We start from the raw sequence: 12,539 nt of genomic DNA on the forward strand, positions 1-12,539 counted from the left end.
GTCGCACCCCGGGCGAGAAGAGCTGCGAGGCATTGCGTGTATGACAACTCGCAGGTATTGCACACCACACGTGCACGTTAAATAGCGTGAGCTTAGTCAAAGTCTATTTCAAGATCCGGAATATGCGTTAGCAGCCTATGTTAATCGTTAACGATTTAGGACAAATATGATGTTATTTAATGTTAAACTATTTGAGTTGCGCGGCAGGAATTCCACCAGCGTCTGTGTTGTTGTGTTGACGCATGCAGCGTGACTGGTGAACACCGAGTGGTGGCGGTGTTGCCAGATTGGGTGTTTTTTCCGCTACACATTAAGGCCTGTTTACAGTGTGTTTGAGTCGGGTTTTCGCCTGGAAGAATATACAAATCTGGCACCCTATTGAACGACGTTAAACTGAGAGAGCGTGCCGTTCACAGGCACCAGAATGAATGAGTTCACAGTAACGTTTATTTGGCAGCAGTACACGTTCGCCCAAAATATGAACGAGTTTGTATATTAAAATATACATATTCTTATTTTGCCTTTTCACGGACCACCTGCAGTACTCTCACGGACCACTAGTGGTCCGCGGACCACAGTTTGGGAATGGCTGGTTTAGACGACAGGTGATTATGATTTTGAATTCACAGACTGAAGCTCTGAACTTCTCCGTTAAGATGAGTATTGACGGTAAAGATTATAATATTTTTTATTAGTTCTGAGACAATGAGATGTTTCACATGTGGAGGTTTTGGGCATGTTCGTCAGACTTGTCCTAATAAAAACAGAGTGAATGGAAATAGCGTAGCTGCCGCTGCTAATGCAGAGAACAACGGGCAGATACGCGGTAATGAATTAAATACGGCTGCGGTGTCGTCAGACCCGTCTGCTGTTGAAAACGCTGATTTGAATACCTCACGGGAAGACAGTGATGTGGCAGGCAGCTCAAAAAATGACTCTGGTGTGTCAGTTGATGAGACCGCTGCTAGCAGTGTCAAAAACAGGTTTTCACAGTCAGTGCCGGGCCCTAGTGGAGTACAGGCAGATAGTGATCACAATTCTCATAATGAGATAAAGCAAACACAGCCTCCCAATATCACAGAAGATACTGAGGAGCCAATAGAAGATGAAAGCTCTCAAGATGTAAGTGTTGATCCACAAACTGAGGAATCTGATAATGATTATGAGGATACTGAGAGCATTGTAGATGAGAATAATGAGACTGGTGCTAGTGTACAGGTGCAGACTACTGGTGATGAGAGTAAGTCAAAACTTTACTCACTTAAACAAATTAATGATTTTTTGGATTGTACTAAAGGCCTTCGCAAGCCTAAAATTGAGAGTTTTTTTCCTGATCTTAGTTTGTTTTTGGCATCTGGCACAACAGTAATGAGAAAAGCTTCATTTGATGAACTTGATAAACCAAAAAAATACCGTCTTAAGAAAATTCTGTGTAACGTGAGAAGTTCTCTGCATTCACGTGGTAAAAAATGAATATAGTACCATTAGAATTAATTTATTTTTGTTTTGTATTGATCCTTGTTATTTATAGCACCATGGCACCTTTGTTTTTTGGCTCTTTAAATATAAATGGATGCCGTGATGCTGTGAAAAGAACATCTCTTTTTGATTATATTACTTTGAAGAATAGTAGTGTTATGTTTTTACAAGAAACTCACACGGATGTTAATAATCAATTCCAGTGGCAGAGTGAGTGGAATGGGCAGACAATCCTAAGTCATGGTTCTAGTAATAGTGCAGGAGTTGCTATTCTTCTTGCAGTTGAATTTAAGGAACAAAATGCAAGTGTCTTTGATCTCATTCCAGGCAGAATGCTAAGAGTAGATGTCACTCTGCGTGGTCTTGATTTCTCTTTTTTTAATGTATATGCCCCTAATATTGGGACAGAGCGCACTTTTTTCTTTGATAAACTTAATACAGCTTTGGGCAATGTCCAACAGGGCAGAATTATTGTCTTGGCTGGTGATTTTAATTGTACGCTAGATCATACATTGGATAGGAATCATGAGGAACCCCATAGTTCGTCAGCAAATGTTTTAAGAAAAGTGATTATTTATCATGATTTTGTGGATGTTTGGAGGGAAGATTTTCCTAATATCAAACAATATACATGGATCAAAGTTAATTCTAACATGGTCTCTGCAGCAAGGCTTGATAGAATTTACGTACAAAGAAGTGTTAGAGAAAAGTTTTTTAAGTGCTGTATTACACCGACCCCTTTGTCAGATCATCACTACACATCTGTTAATGTCACTTCATCACAGAGCACTTTTAAATGTCCCTATTGGCGTTTTTCTAATAGGCTGTTGCAAGATCACAACTTTGTGCACTCTTTTACACTGTTTTGGGAGATGTTGAGAGAGAGAAAAGCCCAGTATAAGTCTCATAGCCAGTGGTGGGATATAAGTAAAGTGCAAGTGAAACTTTTTTGCTTGAAGTACTCTGCACATAACAAATCTGTTCTTGAAAACAAAATGAGACAACTTGAACAAGAAATTTTGCAGTTGAAAATCGAAGAGCATGATGAGAATATTGCTGGTGATCTAGAAATAAGGAAAACACTTCTTCAGAACTTACTAGAAGAGAGAGCTAAAGAGACCCTAATTCGTGCAAGGTTTACACGTTTCAACTGTATGGACGCTCCAACATCATTCTTTTTTAATTTGGAGAAGAAAGTTGTTAACAGAAAAACTTTAAGTCGTCTGAAACTTCCAGAAGGGGGTGAAACAATTGATGAACATGAAATAGCTACTCATGCGCTACGTTTTTATGAACATCTTTACACAGCAGAACCCTGCGATGAAGAAATATCAGAAAAACTGCTTCAGGATTTACCTCAGTTGACAAGAAATGATAAGCGTTCACTTGATAAACCATTGCGAATGGACGAATTGACTACGGCGATTAAAGATTTGTCTTCAGGCAAGGCCCCTGGCTTGGATGGCTTAACTACCGAATTTTATAGGAAGTTTTGGCCAGTTATTGGCGATGACCTGTTCTTAGTTTTTTTGGAGTGTCTTAAGAGAGGTACTCTTCCTGTCAGTTTACGGAGAGCAGTGATTACTTTGCTACCCAAGAAGGGTGATCTTGCGGACATTAAAAATTGGCGCCCCGTCTCTCTGCTCGGTGTAGACTACAAGATACTGTCCAAAGCATTAACCAATAGATTGAAGCTCTACATATCAGCAATTATCCATCCTGATCAGTCATATTGCATCCCAAAACGAACTATATTTGATAATCTGTTTTTAGTTCGTGACTTGATTGCATATGCTAAAGAAAATAAGTTGAATGTGGGATTTTTATCTTTGGATCAGGAAAAAGCCTTCGATCGAGTGGATCATGGGTTTCTTTTTCAATGTTTCGAAGCCTTTGGATTTGGATCCTCATTTGTTTCCTATCTTAAATTGTTGTACACGGATATATATAGTGTTTTAAAAATTAATAGCTCGCTCACAAGACCTTTTGCGGTAAGCAGAGGCATACGGCAAGGATGCAGTATGTCAGGCATTTTATATGCTATTGTCATTGAACCTTTGCTAACTGCACTGAGACAACACCTTCATGGGATTTCTATAGTGGAGCCTTCCTCCTCAGAGACTGTTACCACCAAACTCAGTGCTTACGCAGATGATGTCACTGTAATAATCAGATCAGATGATGATGTACACAATTTAGAAGCAGCTCTTAAGATGTATCAAAAAGCTTCCTCAGCCAGAATCAACTGGGCTAAAAGCGCTTCCTTCTTATTAGGCCGATGGGAGGTAGAAGGCATTCCAAAGCTTCCTCAGCACTGCCCTTGGAGTTCGGAGGGGTTTAAAGTGCTGGGTTTTTTTCTCGGTACAGAACAATATATGGAGAAAAACTGGGAAGGCTTATTTGAAAAGGTGGCTGGTCGTTTGAATAGATGGAGATGGACTCTCCCTCAATTGTCTTATAGAGGGAGGGTCCTTGTTGTTAATAATCTTGCAGCATCTATGCTATGGCATCGTTTGACTGTTATAAATCCCCCAAAGGATTTTTTACAAAGGCTACAAAAGGTGTTTGTTGACTTCTTTAGGGATGGCTTCCATTGGTTGCCTTCTGGAATTGTATACTTGCCTGTAAATGAAGGAGGGCAAGGACTGATCGAACTGTCAGCCAAAGTGAGAGCCATGAGATTAAAATCTGCACAGAGACTGCTTTATTCCATGGATTTTTTTCCGTGGGTGTCTTTTGGGCTAGCCTTGTTAAGATCTTTGTTTGGGGTTGGGCTTGATAAACAGTTATTTTTGATGTCATCCTTTAACAAAAATGTTATATCTGGTGGTAATTTTTATGCCTCTGTTTTAAATGCCTGGAATGTGTTTAAGTTGTCTAGGTCTGAAAATGATCATTATGGCTTAGACGAACCCTTATTTTTTAACCCCTTTCTAGGAAATATTTGCATGTCTAATTACATAGTAAAGATGTGCATGGAAAAAGGTCTCACTAAAGTGGGACATTTGATTAACCCAGCCACAAATGAATGGAGATCAGTAAAAGAAATTTCTAGTCAAGTTGAAATGAGATCTGTGAGGGTGGGGGAGCAGTTGATTTTTGGTCTAAAAGCTGCTCTTCCTCCTCCTCTCTTTCAGTTGGTCAATAATTCTTTGGAGAGTGAGCCTGTACAGGTAGCCTTTCCTGAGTTAACTGTATCACCTGAAGTTTGTCCCGAAGTGTTTCAGGAAGGAAAGTTGTTGAATTTTGAAAGACTTAAATGTCTACTTTTTCAAACAGCAGACAAGAAAAGTATTTACCAAGTCTGTGTAAAAACAGCATACTTTAATGATTTATGTGACAGACGGGAGACTAAATGGAGAGAAAGACTGTCAGTTGTTGATAATATTTCTCCTTCCTGGAGGCTTTTTTACAAAAGTCCCCTTCCAAAACGCTCAGGTGATTTACAGTGGAGAATATTACACTGTGTGTTAGCCACTAATGTTTTTGTCTCAAAATTCAACTCAACTGTATTGCCTTTTTGTAATTTTTGCAATGGGCCTGATACCGTGTTCCATGTTTTTAATGATTGTCCACGGTTAGAGCCACTTTTTGCATTGTTGGAAGGGATCTTGGTAGGGTTGGGCTTTGTTTTTAACAAAATGATTTTTATTTATGGATACAAGTATTCCAAAGCAAACAAAGAGCGTTGTACTTTTGCCAATTTCATAATTGGTCAGGCAAAATTGGCTATTTGGAAGACTTGTAGGCTTTCTAATGAAGGACGAACAGTTAATGTTTTGAAAATGTTCAAAGCATTGGTTGAATCGCGAATAAGGGTAGAATACTTATTTTTCAAAACTACAGACAATATGGTTGAATTTACATATAAATGGTGTGCAAATAGTGGCTTGTTTGCAGTTGGTGATGATGATTCTTTGATATTTGTTTGGTAATTTTTTGTGAGCAATTTTTGTATTACTGTGTAGAATGTGTAATTTAACTGATTAAAGATATATTTAAACCTCTCTCTCTCTCTCTCTCTCTCTCTCTCTCTCTCTCTCTCTCTCTCTCTCTCTCTCTCTCTCTCTCTCTCTCTCGTGTATGCGCGGGGTGGTGGAGCGTGGCTTTGAGAGCGGTTGTTTGTTTTCTTTCTTGATGGTTAGTGGTGCTTTTTCTAACACTTTTATACTTTCTCTTCACAAGGGTGATTTCTTTTTTTTCTTATTTTATAATCATAAGTGTTGTTAATAGTACTTAAGGAAAGTAGTGTTAGTTTGAACAGCTCACCCGAAGGCACAGGATTAAAGTGCCGGTCCTTGTGGAGTGTTCAGTGGAGGAGTGTAGTGAGGCGGTAGGGGAATTAGTCGGGTTTGATAGTATAAAGTCAGCGTCAAGGATGAACAGCGCTGTAGTAATTGTTTTGGATTCTGTAGACAACAGACACAAGAGAAGATAAGTATGATCTAGGAAAGTTTCAGAGCTTTCTGCAAGTAACAAAAGGGAAAAGAAATGTGGTTGTGTATGAATATTTCCCAGACAGAGCCAGGTTTATTGAAACTGCAAAAGTTTCGTCTAAAAAAAATTAGTGCAGAAAGTACGAGCAAAAAATACACAAGATGATGTGGAAGGATCACAAGAATAAGCCATGGACATCTTCTGAAGTGGGGTTTCTCTTGTTAACCATAATTTTTCTTATGGGTGATTTTAAGATTTCCTCACTAAATCTAAATGGAGCGAGAGATGCCAAGAAAAGAGCTTGCCTGTTTGATTTAATTAAGTTGAATAATGTTGATATTTCTTTTTAAAAGAAACACACTCATTTATTGATAATGAAGTGGATTGGCAAAGGGAATGGGATGGCACAGTAATATTGAGTCATGGTAGCACTAAAAGTGCTGGAGTGGGCATTTTATTTTCAAAATCCTTTTTGCCAGTGTCTTACAAAGTGGAAGAAGTGGAAGCAGGGAGGCTAATTAAAGTCATTGTAAAGTATGAAAAACAACATAGTTTTAATCAATGTATATGCTCCTGTTAGTGAAAGAGAAAGAATGCTTTTTTTAGAAAAATTGTCTAATACACTTTCAGAATGTGACTCTATAGAATTTATTTTTTTAGCTGGTGATTTTAATTGTACTGTGAGTAATTAAGATCGCAATCATGTTGAACCACATATGTCTTCACGAAATAAATTAACATGTATTATAGAAAACTTTGATTTATGGATGTATGGCGTGATAAACATGGAGATTTAAGGCAATACTCTTGGACACATTCTCGAGAAAATTATGTTTCAATGGCGAGAATTGATAGATTATATGGTTTTAAACATCATTCACAAATCTTTAAATCATGTGCTATATCCCCTGTTAGTTTTTTTTAGATCACTCTTTAGTTTGTACAGTAGTTTTTATTAACTCTCTTAAAGTTAAAAGTGCTGTTTCGCCGTTCAATGATGAGAGTTTTAAAAAAGGTTTTATGTTTTTTTTGGGAACAATGGAGATCCACATTGTATCAGTAAAATTCATGTAAACCATGGTGGGATATATCAAAAATTCAGATTCAACAATTTTGTAAACAATACACTCTTAATAACTCCAGGAATGTAGTTAAGTTGGTAAAAAATCTTGAATCTGAAATAACTGAACTTTAGATTTTATATGATTCCACACAAGATCAAAGTCATTTTCAAACTATTAAAAGAAAAAAAGATATTTTAGCTGATCTGTTAGGAATCAGATGACATGGAGCGTTGGTAAGATCACGTTTCCAAAATACATGAAATGGATGAACCAACTAGTTTCTTTTTTGGCCTTAAAAAAAATTGGACAGGGTAAATTAATTCATTCGTTGTGGAGTGCTGATGGGAAGGACTTGAAAGAGCCTGCAGATATTCGCAAGAGACCTGTAGATTTTTACTCAGCCCTATATACTTGTGAGTATCAGGAAAATACTGCATTGGCACAAGAATTTTATGATGGTCTTCCACGAGTGCCTGATGAGATTAATAGTGAACTGGAGCAACCGTTAACACTGGCTGAGGTGTACTCAGCTGTGATGAGTATGGCAAATGGTAAGGCTCCAGGAATTGACGGGATCCCTGTTGAATTTTATAAAAAGTTTTGGCATATAATTGGTCAAGATCTGCTAGCGGTTCTTAATGAGAGTCTTGCTGGAGGGCAACTCCGGTTAAGCTGCAGAAGATCAGTTCTGACCTTGCTTCCTAAAAAAGGGGATCTAAGAGATATAGGCAATTGGAGACCAGTCGCTTTACTCTGTGCAGATTACAAGGTTCTTTCTAAGGTTCTTGCAAATAGGTTAAGAAAAGCGATACATAATGACCAGTCCTACTGCGTTCCTGGCAGGTCTATTTTTGATAACATATATTTCATACGAGATTTGCTTAAAACTTCAAATGTGTTTGGTTTTAAATGTGGTTTAGTTTCCTTAGATCAAGAGAAGGATTTTGATTGTGTGGAGCATAAATATTTATGGAATACAATGGAAGCTTTTAATTTTTCTGCTAATTTTTAAAAAATTATTCAAGTTCTTTATGAAGATATTGAGAGTGTTTTGAAAGTCACTGGTGGTTTAAGTGCACCTCTTAATGTAAACAGAGGAATTAGACAAGGTTGTTCCTTGTCAGGTATGTAATACTCCCTTGCTATTGAACCTTTTTTAAAATAAAATTAGGAAAGATCTGATAAAATAACTGATAATTATATACCTGTTTGTGTTCTGCTCATGATGTTGTTGTCATTGTTAATGATCAAGATGATGTAAACAAAGCAACTTCAATAGTACATGATTTTGGTAGAGTTTCTTATGCAAGAGTAAATTGGAAAAAAGTTCTGGTTTATTAGTAGGTGACTGGGGGCATGAAGAACCTCAACTACCAGGAGGTTTAAGTTGGAGTAAAGGAGGCTTTAAATATTTAGAGGTTTATTTAGGTGATGACTTCACGGAAATGAAAAATTGGGAAGGTGTTTTGGAAATGGCTTCTTTCACGAATGTCTTATAGGGGTCGAACTCTAATTATTAATAATTTGGTTGTGTGTGCCCTATGGCATAAGTTAACAGTTTTAGAGTCTCCTGCTCGTATCTTAATAAAGGTTCAAAAAATTATTGTTGATTTTTATTGGGATAATTTACATTGGATTCCACAGAGTGTTTTATTTTTACCAAGGGAGTTTGGCGGTCAAGGTCTGGTTCATCTGGCAAGCAGAAAAGCTGCTTTTAGAATTCAGTTTGTACAGAAGTTGTTATATGGGAATTTAGAATCACTATGGCGTATGTTAGCTGGGCTTAATTTAAAAAAGTTAGATAATTTAGGATTGATGCGCACTTTTTTTCGGCTGAATGATGTAAGTGTAAGAGGAGCTCCTTCTGTTTATTGTAGTGTTTTTAAAGCCTGGGACATTTTAGAAAAACATAAATTATTAACAGCGAAATCCTCTTATTTTGGTTACTTGAAGAACCTGTTGTCTATGGATTAAGACTGGACTTTAAAAAAGCTGGCTTTTCTGGAATGACGGAAATATTCATTAAAGTCAGAGGTATCAAAGTGAAGAATTTGACAAGCCTAGTTGGCCCACTTTTGAATAATGTTGATGCCGTAGCTAATAGACTTGGTGTTCATTCACTACTGAAGGTTGGACAAATTGTACAGTTTTTTGGACTCTTTAACAGAACTGGGTTAAAAGAACTGGCTAAATGGGTGTGATGTTCCAGATATTACTGACCCCTTTCCGAGTATAGGTGTGAGGCCAAAGTTTGATGAAGAGGACTTTTGGTGTTTTAAAAATGATTTTCGTTTTACTTTTTTTAACTCTGTTGTGGGGGAAAAGTCTTTATACTTTTTGTGTTAAAGTTTTAAATAAAGAAAAGTTGAGAAATAGAGTGGATACGCCACGGAGATCTTTTTTAAAAGTAGGGGATGAAAAGAGGCCCGTTTGGGAAGCACTTTATAAACCACCATTGACTAAAGGGGTTGGAGATATTCAGTGGAGAGTATTACATGTTATCATCGCTGTCAATGCTTTTGTATCTGTTATAAATTCAGATGTTACAGATAAATGCCCTTTTTGTGATTGTAGAGAAACCATTTTCATTGCTTTCTTAAATTTGTACGGTTAGCTGCTCTGTTAATTATTCTTAAAGAATTGTTTGCTGCTTTTGATGAGGAATTTTCAGATGTGTGTTTTATTTTTGGAGTTAATTTTTGGAAAAATAAGAAAAATGTAAGCAAAATTTTGAATTTTTTAATCGGACAGGCTAAAATGGCAATTTACGTAACTTGAATGAGGAAAAAGATAACAATATTGAAGTTTGTATGTTTTTGAAAAGTCTTGTTAGAGATAGAATTTCCTTAGAACATGGATATTATAGTTGCTTGAATAATATAGAAGACTTTGAGGAAATCTGGAGCTATGATGGGATAATTTGTTCCATTGTTGAAGGAAATGTTTTGTTTTTCTTTTTTATGCATATTTGTATATATACATAAATATATGTGTGTTTAACATGTAGGGGCTTTTAGTGGGTTGTTTTCTGTGGTTTTTCTAATGATGTTAAAATAAAGCTTTGTTAAAATTCTCTATCTCTCTCTCTCTCTCTCTCTCTCTCTCTCTCTCTCTCTCTCTCTCTTCACTGGTGAACAGAGTAATACATTCCTATATCTTCTATTCTATTTTATATCAGCAACTCATTTGGAGAGTAATGTAATAACTTAGGTAACGCTGTTGGGTCAGTACAGGGTTTAGATTAATCCAGGACTAGGCCTTAGTTATATTAAGACATTTAAGTAACTTTAACAAGCATACCTTACACAAAAAATACTGGTGTGCATCTTGAGATAAACATTGGCAACAATAAGTTTAGATAGGTAACATGTTACAATAAAGTTTAATTTGTTAATATTATTAATACATCAGCTAACCTGAGATCAAGTAGGTCAGATTTAAAAGAGAAAAACTCATAAATAAACTGAGCTTTATTCAAATTAATTTACATCATTGTTCTCTATTGCAGGATTTTACATTTGTATCTCAAAAATAAGCTTACATTTACATTATACTGTGTTACGAATGTCAATAATATTTCATATTTATTTTCAGGGTCTCTAACATTGAATAACTTTAATGTAACCTGTGATGAACTGAATATTTGTGCTGTGAGTGGGACACTGATGACAGTGTGGTGCTCTTACTCAAACATCAACATCAAAACTGGGTTCTGGTTCAGTCAGAAACAGAGAACAAACTGGAGAAACAAAGATGAACCTGAAGATTTGACTTTAGATTCAGATTACTCAGGACGAGCGTATCAGGGGATCACTGAAGATCACTCGTATCTCATAATATCAGATCTGAGAGAGAGAGACAGTGGAGAATATCAGCTCATGATCATTATGAAGGATGGAGTTAAACATCTCAGCTCAATCACAGTCAATCTAACAGTCTCAGGTACATTTACATTCTCATCAGTCCAGTTAAACTCTTTTCATTTCTCATCTAATGTAAGGTTTTCATTATTTAGGTTTACAGGTGAAGATGAATCCTGAATCTACAGGACAGCGAGTAAAACTGAGCTGTGATTCCTCCTGCCCTTTCACATCTGAAAACAGATACCTCTGGTACAAGAATGGACAACTTTTAACACATAACCAAAGCATATTTGTGTCATCCAGTGGAAACACTGACAGTTATTCCTGCGTTGAGCCTGTTTTAGATCTCTCTTCATCTGTGTGTAAGTCTGACATTTACACAATATTTAAATTAAAATGGAAGAACAAACTTTGCAGTTTTCTTGTTGATTCATATACAGTATGAGTGTGTTTGTAATTGATTGTGAATGTTAAAACAGTATTTTGTGACTCTTTCAGGTCTTTCTAACAGTAGCTGTTGGGCTGTGACTTACACCTCTACAAGAGTTTGTGCTTTAGTGGGATCAACAGTAGATATTCACTCTTCATACTCACATCCCACTGGATATACAGTAGAGAAAACATACTGGGATTACAATCATTATCTTCACGGGGAATTCAGAGATCTGCGTGAGGTTGATAAGTTTGCTGGTCGTGTGGAGTATCTGGGAAACACACTGAGAATCAAAGATGTCAACGTGAATGACACTGGATTATATCAGTTCAGGTTCATCACTAACACATCAGATGAAGTTTCTGGTGTACCTGGAGTCCTTCTTACTGTTACAGGTAACTGCTCATAATAAACTCTCTGTAAAGCTGCTTTCACTGATCAGATTTGATGAATATATTTTTGCTACAGTTTTAGAGTCCTTATATATTTTTTTATATTTTGTTAAACGATGAGTAGATTACATTTTAAATATTAAAATGCTAATGCTATCAATAATTTGAGCCAATCATCTGAAATTTCATCTCATCTGAACACTGTATGGTGTTTATGTTGTGAATTTGTTTTTGAGGTTGTTGAAAATAATATGATGTGTTTTGATTACTGCATATATGATGCTGCTGTATCTCAATGGCTTCATTACCAGTTAGACTATGCAGTTTACCAGCTTGCAAGCATGGTTGACCAGATGCTGGTGAATAGTGTAATGTTGGTAAGCAGCCAGGCCAGCAGCAAACCAGCATTTACCAGTCTAATCCAGTATTAAAACTGAAACTGGTATAAACTGGTTTCATGAGTTGTCACACAGTCTCTTCCTGTTTAAGTGGGTGATTTGTGGCAAATTTCCAAAGTCGCTCAAGATTTTATGTTGATGTTGAGGACACTCATCACAGAAGTCTTCAGATTTAAAACAAATACACTAATCAACATTTAATGTTAATCAAAAAGTTAATTTTAGACAAAAACTATTGTATTGTTCAAAACACAAAAATAACTTTTATGAAAGGGTTTGATTCACTTTAAATGTTGACTGTATGTTTATGTTGCACTCTTGTGTTTGACAGATGTTTTTATTTAAAGAAATTTAAGCTGCGTTCACATTATACTGTATATTTTATCTGTATGTGTGTGTTTGACTGCATTATCTTGCTATTGTTCACATCATACTGAATTGAGCTGAATCAAACATTTCAGACCTAACTTTAA

Source organism: Paramisgurnus dabryanus, chromosome 24, assembly GCF_030506205.2.
Source record: "Paramisgurnus dabryanus chromosome 24, PD_genome_1.1, whole genome shotgun sequence".
Taxonomy (NCBI): Eukaryota; Metazoa; Chordata; class Actinopteri; order Cypriniformes; family Cobitidae; genus Paramisgurnus; species Paramisgurnus dabryanus.